Source organism: Dreissena polymorpha, chromosome 5 (assembly GCF_020536995.1).
Source record: "Dreissena polymorpha isolate Duluth1 chromosome 5, UMN_Dpol_1.0, whole genome shotgun sequence".
Classification (NCBI taxonomy): Eukaryota; Metazoa; Mollusca; class Bivalvia; order Myida; family Dreissenidae; genus Dreissena; species Dreissena polymorpha.
In genome coordinates, this window is record NC_068359.1 from 28409935 (window position 1) to 28422230 (window position 12296).

Sequence of the window (12296 nt, forward strand, 5' to 3'; positions counted from 1 at the left end):
TGAATTACACTGAAAGTTAAAAATTGGCAAAGCCAATTTGGCCGTACATATATAATTGCTTAAATGTAATCAATATGAAATACAACAAAAAATTGTCTATATGGGACACCCTTTTATGGGTTATATATAACATTATGCTTCATAAGGACGGTGTTTCACAAAGTCATATCATGTTGAACACAAACATTAACAATTTTTAAAGCGATTACTACAGGTTTAAATAAAAACATGTAGTGTTGATGTTTATGGAGAAATAGATAAATGACAATTATATGTAAACAGATTTGTTGAAATTCTATTTTATTGGTGTACAATTCTAAACAATGAAAATATCGTAATGCAAATTGTTAACAAACATGCTTTACAAATGCAATACAGGTTGTCCAAATTGGGTCTAAAATGTAAATATTATTTAAAATGATTTTCGATTTGGTGATGTATTTAAACAGGAGCTTTATAATACATTGAATAACATTTCTGTATTAGACATTTATACCGTTTTAAAACGTCATTGGAATATGAAGACTATTTAGACTTACTGGCTAGACGTCTGCGCTTTTTTTGTCAGATTTAGAGTATCTGCACTACCGTTGAGAATCCAAGCTGGCAGATACGCTCAGAATAACATTCCGCAAAATAAACGTTATGTTGTAATGGCTTTGATGTTGAAGACGAATACCATTTTATATGTATATGCCGCTGTTACACTGATTTGTGAAAAACGTTTATCAGCCGTATTTTGTATGTTATCCCGTCAGTATAAAACTTCCAAAACGTATCAATTGATGTCTTGTTATAAGTTATTAGTTTATAATGTATGACAATATGTCAAAGAAGCTTTTCATATAAGAAATTCAATTCTTCATAATACAGTTTCATAAATTTCATTACGGGCTCGATATAACTAAGGAGCTTTTAACATCGAGTATGTTGATTTGAGTTTGTATTCTTAAATGACCATTACATTGATGTAATGAAATGTTGCTCTACCGGTGTACGTGACAAAAACTAATGTGCATATTTAAGTTTGAAGACGATGCACTTTAAAATAAGTCTGAATAAACTGTCTGTCTGTCTGTCTTTATAACTCTTTATAGTTGTAAACAACAAAGACTATTCGAACTTCATATCGACATAACAAAGCAAGTCAAACCTTTGTCTTTACACGTATCAAGTTGTCTGCCGGATTAAGGTCCGGATGTCTGATATGTTTTCCGCGGAACATCTTATAAGGAGAAAGTTCAGTGTACGAGATGCATATTTGAGCCGTTATAGCCCTTTGTTATTGTTTGTCCAAGATCATTTTTGTATCAATTCGCAGTATCATATGCTAATATACCTATACCTCATGGCTTGGAAGGGAAGCGCAATTGAGCCATATCTATTGCTTTAATTGTTTTAGTAGTGTTGCTCTTTGAATATTTTGATATTTCAATATTGTTGGTGGCATATCTAGTTATCAACTTTAAATATAATTGGGTGGAAGCACGCTTGACGGGGCACGTAGGGCCCGTCAAACATAACACCTGCGTCCATTATTGTACGGTTATTGTGCATTCTTAATTTTCTTTATAGTAAACGTGTATCTAACGTAAAGGCTAAATCTCGTCTGACAAATAAAATATCTGCTTCACACACCCTTTCTTCAAACAAATGTATAAAACTTAGTCCAAAAAAACAACAACATGCTATGCTTTTGACTAATCGGCATACTCGGTTATTTCCATCACTACATGATTCTTTAAAGTTTTATGGTGCAGTTGTTAGCGGACTTAATCTCAATGATCCTTTGTTGAGGTATATTCGAAATGGATTGAACGTTTTTTTCCAGATATGTTTTCATTTTGGATCTGCATTGTGTTTTAGAGTATGCTTATATTGATTTCCAATGTCCAATGTAAGAATTTTGTTTCAACAAGTTCATATTTAATAAATTATGTTTTTACTACATTTTACCAACACATAGTACAAATAGTGTCCATTTTTAATATACATCCAGTTTGAAGATACGAGTAGTATTATAAACTATATGTGCATTACATGCACAATACGTCTGATATTTACGTTTCAGACAAAGCTGCCATAGCGTTCACAGCCAGTGGTCCGGTAGATTCCCCTTTTCGATTCGACAACGTCCTAACCAACATTGGTGCCCGTTATGACCAGTCTTCAGGGCGTTTCATATGCACTGTTCCTGGGCTGTATTATTTCACTTTCCATTTGGTGAAGAAACGAACGAGTCCAGCAGTAGATTTGTGTGGCTGTAGCCTCGGTATAAACTCTATCTCGGTTGGAATAAGGGCTTTTATAGACCCTTACGCGGAAGCAGACCGCGGTAGTTACGGCGTGAGCAATGGGGCTTACCTGCAACTTTTGTTTGGAGACACAGTCCAACTGGTCGACTGTTCGTCGTCAGGAACTTTTGAGAGCTGGTCTTCGTTCAGTGGAGTTCTCATTAAAGCTGACTAGCTTGAAAGCTTTGACGTTTAAAATAAAGACATGTACGAATTTGAGATTGCTATTGATAAATTAACAAATAATTCATTTAGTGAAAAATACTAGAATCACTGACTTGTAGATTTTATCCAAAGTAGCAGCCTAATTACTTCTAAAACAGTGTTTCGTAAAATGAATTGTCAAACACATCAGCTGCATTGGTGTAACTTGACAAAATAGCAGTACTACTAGAAATTAAGCAAATATTAGCAAATCAGACGCTTTATTGGATTTCTACTTTTGTCAATAACAACACCATGAAACATCATATACTTATAAAACATTATAGCAGTCTGGCTTTTAGTTATAGATAACATGCAATTTAAAAAATAAATAATATAGTTCCCTAAATTGAACAATTGATGAATTCATTAAGGATACAGAGTAACTCATCATCATTGATTATATATACTTTGCATTGTTGGCTTATTATGTGCTTTTAGTAATGAGAAACTGTGTAGACTTGGCTTAGCTCTCCTTATTTCGAATATGTTCTATCCTTGACTAACCATTTTATATTATGATGCGTATATGTTGTATATGGGCCGGAGGCCATATGTACGAAATAACGAAATGAGAATAAAGAAAAAAATAAACAACGCCTACCTATGTAGTTATAAACTACACTTACCAATTGTAGGTATGAACAACGCCTACCTATGTAGGTATGAACTACACTTACCAATTTAAGGTTTGAACAACGCCTACCTATGTAGGTACGAACTACACTTACCAATTGAAGGTATGAACAACGCCTACCTATGTCGGTATGAACAACGCCTACCTTTGTAGGTATAAACTACACTTACCAATTTTAGGTATGAACAACTCTAACCTATGTAGGTATGAACAAAGCCTACCTATGTAGGTATGAACAACGCCTACCTATATCGGTATGAACAACGCCTACCTATGTAGGTATAAACTACACTAACCAATTGTAGGAATGAACAACGCCTACCTATGTAGGTATGAACTAAACTAACCAATTGAAGGTATGAACAACGCCTACCTATGAAGTTATGAACTACACTTACCAATTGACATCTCGCCTGGACGATGATCGCTCCGCCCAACTAATCACGTGGCTTAGCGGTTAGAAAACCTAGACAAGTTAACACCAAAGAGGCTTCTTTGCCTATAGATTTCCTATGGATAACGCGGTATTCCGGATAGTTTTTATGGGCTTTTTTTTCACCCCTTATAACACTGGTAAAAGGGGTTTGTGTCATATATTTGTTTATGCAAATGCATAAATTATATTATTTATAAATTAGTTTATAAAGAATATTAGCTATGTATAACGGGTACTGTACTAGATCCCTAAATCACATCAGTATTTTAAGCACGTTCCCAAACGCTTGCGCGACTACCGAAATCTAACCTGTTACTAAGCGTAATGTTGGTATTAGTAATAAATTATCACCTCTACACTGGTATTTACCCATGTCATTTACGAAAATACAAACGAAACATTTTCTTCCACATGTATTTGATACAAATAGCGCTTTTTAACTGAGATTTTGCTTACGTTTTACACGCTTTCTGACACCGAGCGGTTTGCGAAATCCCCCATGTTATTACGTATAAAAGTGTTATTAATAATATTGAAGATTGCTTTTGGGACATTTATCAATCATTAAAATTAAAAGTGCAGAACATCAAAACGGTTGCATTAATCGATACGTTTTTATTAATAAAAGGGAACATAAAGTAGTTTTCACTTGATTCTGACATAAACAGCGATTTATAACGTTGATTTCGTTAAGTTACGCAATAGTTCATACTTAAAATTGCTTATATGAAATTTTCATTTTCTGAAATAAATTATTGTCTATAAGGGGAGTTTTGGTAATTCTACACATTTAAGCTTCCACTCGCACTTGTCAAGAACACATTTCCGCCTTGGAAATAGTATAAATTAAATTCATCTAAATTATATATCTGGATACCGACTGTCCGAGTAACTTAAACCTTACTTACACCATTTCACTAGATTTAACTTACTATTATTTCGAACAAAATAAACGAAACTCGTTGAATAAATGAGAACTAGGCGTTAAGCTTGTCTAGAAAATGACCGATAGGTCGTTAGCAACCGGCGCGCCCGATTTATCGATCGCTGATTGTTCGATCGATATTTTTAGATAAGAATCTGATTGACAGTTGGCGAGATGTCAATTGTAGGTATTAACAACGCCTACATATGTAGGTATGAACTGCACTTACCAATTGTTGGTATGAAAAACGCTGACCCATACGAAGTATGGCCAGCGTTGACTCATTAGAGGTATGAATAACTCTGACCCATGGATGGTATCAATAACGCTGACCAAGTGTAGGTATAAACAAAGCTGACCCATTGCGGGCATGAACAACGCTGATCAATCAGAGGCGTATCCAGAAATGTTTCAGAGGGGGGGGGGCTCAACTGGGAAGGGTGTGGGAGGGGTGTTCCTTGCTGTGGTCGATTTTTTTTTGGAAATGGCACCTTGAAATGATGCAATTTTCTTCTATCTAATCAGCATTTTGCATGATAAAAGTGCATGTAAAATAAACAAGAACTTGAGTTCAGACATCAAGTGTGACAGACACACAGACAGACACACAGGGGTAAATCAAATGTCTCTCAAACCACTAAAGTGGTGGGAGACAAAATCTTTATCCGGAAAATTTTTAACAGTGTTAGATGGGTGGACCTCCTATTTAACCTTGTTAAATATCCTACTAGGTCACCCTGTTGGATGGGTTGATATTTATCAAACTTGGTTTTAATTATATTATGTATACCTTGTTGAGTCTTGTGGTTCAAAAACTGTCAAATGAGGCAAAGTCATGCATTGATAAACCTTTTTACAAATTATAAAATAACATTTTAAGCAACACTCTTTATTTCAAATTCTATCAAATGTTATGTCATTTTGTAACAAAAACATTACAAGAAAATCTATGCACAGGTATATTCTTACAACTATTCAACTAATGTTATGATATTTGTACTTTCTCAGAAATGATCACTTAGATAATTCATATATCTCTTCATACTATCACTGGTTACAATTTACAACTCAGACATGATGTCAAGAAGATCCATCCGCCTGCTTCCGAGCATACTCACAGCAAGCACAATGCGGACAACCTGTCCTGACCCATTGATGATCTTAGTTTTGTCTTAACAAGTCCTAGGGCACTGATACTTCTTTAACACTCGCATGATGTGACAGGGAACACACATGATAAGAACAAAACAGTGTAAATGTTGGTGTACAGCTGGGAATCACAATGTGAAACTCAGCAGGCAGAGACTGAGGGGAAGATCATCATTGAACCATTCAAGGTCAATTACCTGTCAATAATACCCGCAAGGGGAGTTAGACAGTATAGATAGATAGATATATAGATAGGTCACTAGCACTTACAGGAGAGGAGCACAAACAAATTAATTGCCATTCATTAAGTGTGCTGTTGAATTTCACTGGCAATCACGTGTTACTCAAAAGGATTATCACTCTCAAGAGCTAATACCAATAAAATTCATCAAAGAAACTTACCGAAAAATTAATGATGCTTGTCCATTGCGTTCGTCTAAACTCTTTAATTGCTATAAATTGAAATATTGTTTTTCACAAGTCCCATGCGGCAGCCATTTGTAAACATTTACATATAGCTAAATGTATTGATGAATTCATTAGTTGAATGTATCTCCTTCAGCCAATCAAAAAGCGCAGTTTATCACTTACAGTCAATGAAGCGTGCAGTTTAGCTGGCGAAGGTTAGATGCAACGGGGCTAATCAGATAAATCGACAGCTGTTTATGGCTTAATTAGGGGCATATGACAGGAAATACACAAGTGGATTGAAACTGTAAGGGGCTCATTTTTTTAAATCGTATCTAGCCAGCCAGCTGGGGGGGAAGCAGGGCCGTACCCAGGATTTTTTGACTTGGGGGGCCCAACTGGGAAGGGTTTGGGAGGTTTCCCCCCTCCCTATATATATACTTTTTTTAATTTGGCACTTTGCAAGGTGAATTTTAATGCTTATAAATACGATGTTTTGTGATATGAATTAATGGAATATAACAAGTAAATCAGCACATTTCGGAAGTCTTAAGCTTTAAACATTGGTGTGAATTCACAACAATATTAAAAGCTTTATATTTCCGAAACTTACAGGTTTAAACTGACGATTATCCACATCAACTCTCGTATTGCTTCCACCATTTTTTTCACAAAGCAATGACGTCACAGGTTTTTTTCTCTGATTTTTTGGGAAAGACCTTGCCTTTTTTAAGGAAAAAATTGCGCGAAACGCCTAATTTTTAGGGGAAATAATGAAAGTCTTAAATAATCAATTTAACATATTTTACTGTTTTCAAACAAATTCAAGGCGACATATAATTTAACTATACAATATATTTCTACACTGGATTAGGTTAACTTATATAATGAGATTGATTTGTTGTTTCAATTTTCCTTTTTTTACCAATGAGCCATTAATAGGTTGACATTACTCAATTCTCGGTACTCAATTATCAATGCGGGGAATCACGTGGTCAGATTTGATAAAAAATGGCCGCCGATGCCTCGATTCGATGGAGAAATTGAGTCTTATTTTAAATACTGAATTCTGCCAAATTCTTATCTGTTGCTCGGCAAATTTATGAATCTGTTTTTCTTTTCAACAGACATGTTAACTATCTCATTGTAGTCTTTTTCAGTGATTTCCTTGCAAAAATGAAAAATCCTAAGTTTTAATACCTTTGTCAGTGTTTTTGTTCCGGTTCAAATTCAGGGCCCTATCTCAATGTAAAAAGTATATATTGGGACCTAAAAATTCCCAAATAAAAGGTTTCCAAAAAAAAAGTTAACTTTTATAGGGAAAAAATACGTCCAGGGGAAAGGGCCTTCTCAAAGAAGGAAAAAATATGCGTCAGAAATTATCAGACCATATTCTTCAACCTCCTGTAGCAGTTGCTTCCATTTGCTGCACTAATCAAAATACATGTTACATCAACCATCGATAGTTGAAGCATTCATGATTACAATGGGGGACTGATCGGGGATGTGTGTACAAGGCGATAAGAAAACATTGCCTAGGGGCTTATCTCGATTGGCGAGCGCTAATCCCCTTGTTTATCAGGGACAATAAAACATAGCTGCTCTTTTGTTTTCAGGGAAAGTGTACTGTGGGCCCTTGCACGAGAGAAAAAATTGCAATGGGCCGATCATTTAAAAAAAAACATAGTTTAAAAGCCAGCTGGGGGGCCCGGGCCCCTGGGCCCATGGCCTGGGTACGGGCCTGGGGGGGCTTTAGCCCCCTAGCCCCCCACCTTAATACGCCTCTGTCAATTGTAGGGATGAATAACGCTGTCGCATTGAACTTTATTACTTTTTTACACACGTACATGCAACATGTATGTTGTAGGTTCCTAAGCTGGCGATCATGTACCTGTATAATCTTTTACGTCGTATTCATATAATTTTAAATATTTCCAGTAATTGTTTTAGATGTAGAGGCATATACATATGCTATAAACAAGATCAAATGTGTGCCTTCGAAGAACACATATTGTAACGAAATAAAACGATGGCCTCGATCCGAACATGCCTGGTAAGTAAAGTATAAATTAAAATAAAATATGGTACTTGACGACAAAAAAGCAAAAGCAAATTACAAACTGAAGGTCCGTCCAGAAATATGTATATCTTCAGATAACAAGATATAAATATATCCTGTGTTTTAATGAGTTACAGAAAGGGAGGTAACCACTGCGAAGACTTTGCTTATTGTTTTTGACAATAGAAGAGTTATTATTATTTAATTGGGAAATATCATATGTAAAGTCGTTAACGTTAATGTGCAATAAATAATATATCACTACAATTGACACATGTGTATTTTTCAAGAACTAAATATCGACAATGTACATAGGGTTGGATAGATAATGAAAAATGACATTTGACGACTTTAAAGTAAGTATATTTTTTAAATAAAATGAATATACTAGACAAGTAAAATACGACATATAAATTAAGGAAAAAATAGATTCTAGATTTAAAAATATCAATGTAAACATAATGCTATAATTATTAAGGATTGTCCAGTAGTATGTATGTTTGTGACTAATGTTTTGTATTTATTTTATATCACAGATTTACCCTGGCCCTCATTACTTTTCGCCAATCAATCGCCACTGTCCGTAAAGAAAAGGAGGAAAATCTAGAACATCAATAAAGCGATTCGCTTCCGTAAAGTCAATATATATTTAAAAAAGCGGCATAACATATAACACTCACTTTGGTGGTTCGGTTCATCAATGTTGGTCAAGCAAACCGAATTTTATGGGATCGAACTTAGCTTTTGATATTCTTGTTTTTTTAACAATATGGCTCTTGTTGACTGTATTATTACAAATGATACGTGCCAAAGTAATTTAATTCATACATGTATATACTACTGTATATTGTTTACCCGTATTATTCACTTCATAATATAAATAATAGCAGTAAAAGTAGCAAAGTAACCTTTTCGCCATACTCTTGATGTTTCAAGTATTATCGGTATATAAACAGTTGCCTTTATGTTGCAAAATTGTCAGTGCGTACACAAAAGTCGCGCACTTAATGCAAAATTAATTTCTTTCAAAAACATAACAACAACCGCTGAGTGCTTTGCGCCGTTTAGCTGTTTTCAAAAGCCTATCGGTTAAAGTCGATATGTCGTTGTTTGACGCATGAATATAAATAATGCACGATATTTGTAACTAAATTTAGAATCAGGTGCGGAATTCAAATGAATACTCATTAGGTTATATCTATGGAACAATAACAGTGTTCATTGAACAAAGCAAATTTGAATACTTTTTCACGCAGCAGACGCTTTTTGAGTTTCTGAAAAGAACGTCAAAAAAGTCAGGAATCCTCAGTTATACAATAAAGATTTGCACGTTTTACCTTAACCCTTTGATTATGAATATGTCACTAACAATTTCTAGTCGGTACGCCTATGCTCATTTCCATCATACGTTATAAAAAACAACCACGCCTTTCGCCGCCAATTAACCCTTTAAAGAAATCACACGGGTTGGCCAAAATGAAGTGAATCAAAACTTATTTAGTAAAGAATGCTTTAATACTAGATCTTCACCTGCAACTTTATTAAGGACTTTGACTTTAATACCTGTTAAATGTGTTTAAGAACAAAAAGGACAGAGACAAGTCTCTTTTGATGAGTTATAGACATTGAAATGAACAGTTTTTATTTTTTCCCCTAATATCTCTCATTCGCACTCTGTTTTTCCCCTTTCACCCAGCGTCCAGCGTCTTCCCCTTTCTCTAAAAAAAAACCCCTGCTGTGTAATTTTTTTATATATTTGTGTACTTGCATCGAAACATTTTTTAAATATATGTATGTATTGACTTTCCATATTGTTAATGTATTATATAATATAAACGTCATGTAAAATAAATCTTTAAATGAAATACATCTTGTGACGTTCTTTCTGTTCCTTGTATTGTAAATATTGTCAATTTATTGAAAATGATTTAATATCTTTATGTAATAACTCTCTATGTTGTTAATGTGAAATGAAATATGTAAAATCTTCAACTGAAATACATTTTGTTAATGTATTATATTAAAAAAAAATTGTAATTGCTTGAAATGCATGTTAAGAATATATTTAACCCGAATTACTAATCTTGAAATAAAACAATGGCGTGTTTACGTAGTTCAGAGGTGACAATAAAATGTGCAAAAGTTTCCCCGTTATGATTCACACCTAAACGGTATTATTTACAGCTATCCTTCTATATATTATCAGTGGGAGGAAACGTCCAATCCCTACACAAATAGCAGCAAATAGCAGTATTATGAACTAGTAGTGGCACGAAACGTCCATCACCCGTCAAATTGTTCGCTTTTTAATAATTTCACACAATATAAATATACTATACATGTTCTTTAATGCAAATACTCGTTGTATGCAAAATCTAACGGCGAATATTGATAAAATATCATAGCATTTATCAACTTTATCAATGTGTTGTTCATTTGTAACATATTTTCTTGTTTGTTTAGATTTAAGGGGGCAGGGGATATATTTTTGATCAAATATCGAGTTGCGAAAGGCCGCAAACAGTCAAATCCATTTCCTTAAAACATAAAGTGACATAAGAAAGCCTTTTTGTGTCAGTGTCATAACATAGGCAACATACATTGAAAATATAACCAAATACAAGGCTGGCTTCTTCACTTGTGAAACTATGGCCCTTTATCTTTCCCCCCACCCACCTCATTTTTAATAAAAAAATGAGACATTTGACCCATTTCATGGCATGCACAGTACATCAAACATAATGCAATCCTAGTTTTGGCTACATTACTCATTAATTTTATCCATGTGCTGTGTTTATTTACCTAGAAAAGTGTCTGCAATAGGTTTAGATTTTTCACAATTAACCTTCAAATTTCTGTTCTGTTTCTGCAGAGTGAAATATTGACTTCCGCCAAAAGTGAAAACCTCCTTTTTGAAGATTCAAAATTTCCTTGCTGTCATTAGTTTCAATGTTTTTATCCAAAATTTTGAGACATTCTTTCTTAAATTTAACACAAGAAATACATCTTATAAATACCTAATTGATTATTAAAGACCATAGGTTACCCCTACTCTAAAGATATGAAATTTTATATAGAAAAGTCTTGATGGGTCATTACGGTCACATTTCAAAACGGTAACATTTGTAGAAAACGAAATGTGAAAACATTTGGAGATCCGTATAAAAAAAAATAACAGTGCTGCTGTATATTGTAATGTAAATAATTACGACTCATTCAGTTTATAAATGTGCTTTGCTGTAATTTATTATTGTGTGCTATGTATACTCGAATAAACTATGTGTTCTGTTCTATTATATTCAAAAAAATATTCATGTAGTGCAATTTCATATTTAATACAATACAATGTATGGAAATAAAACATTTGATTTCTTGTATGCGTGATATTCTATTGGTATAACTATTTATTAAATTCAATTAAAATGACTTTGTAAATGGAAATAATAATAAGAAAGTGATGACATATTATAATGTTCTACATGTGTAAATAAGTAGTAGTGTTGCTTATTTTATGTAAATAGCAGCGATAGTATATTTAGTATCTTTGTTATATAATGTACTTGTGTATAGTAAGAGATTCTAGTCATAAGTTGATGGTATATTGAGCGTCTTTGTGTATAGAATCTATTATATAGGATTAAAGATGATAAATTCTCTTTAACGCTCAATTATAGTTGTTTAGGTTTTAATGTAATTAGTGGTTTATTACATAAATGTTTCTTATTATTTTACCATCTTAATTAGCTGTTTTATTAAAATACAGAAAGCCACTGTTAACCAGTTCACTTAGGTAGTCGCTCTTTTACATCATTTTTCACTATGCGCATTAGTACCCAGTTTTACAAACACCAGTGTTGTATCAACTTCAATATTTTATTACAGGTGTTTAACATAAGGTTAACAGGGGCATTATGGGTTTTTTATGATGTATGTCTATGAAACATGTATTTGTAAAAAAAGCAATAGTTTTAAGTGTAATATTACACACTTAAATGTCTTTTACAAATCTGTAAGATTGGCCATGCATGTTTGTAAATTGTGTTATTTTGTGTATTATTATATTGTACATGTCATGGACTAGACAATAAACTTTGAAACTCTCTGTTAAAGTCGTAAGACATAATTAAACATCTTAACTGAGATAAGTGCCAACAGCACAGCCGAATCTTTTCAAACCGGAAAAT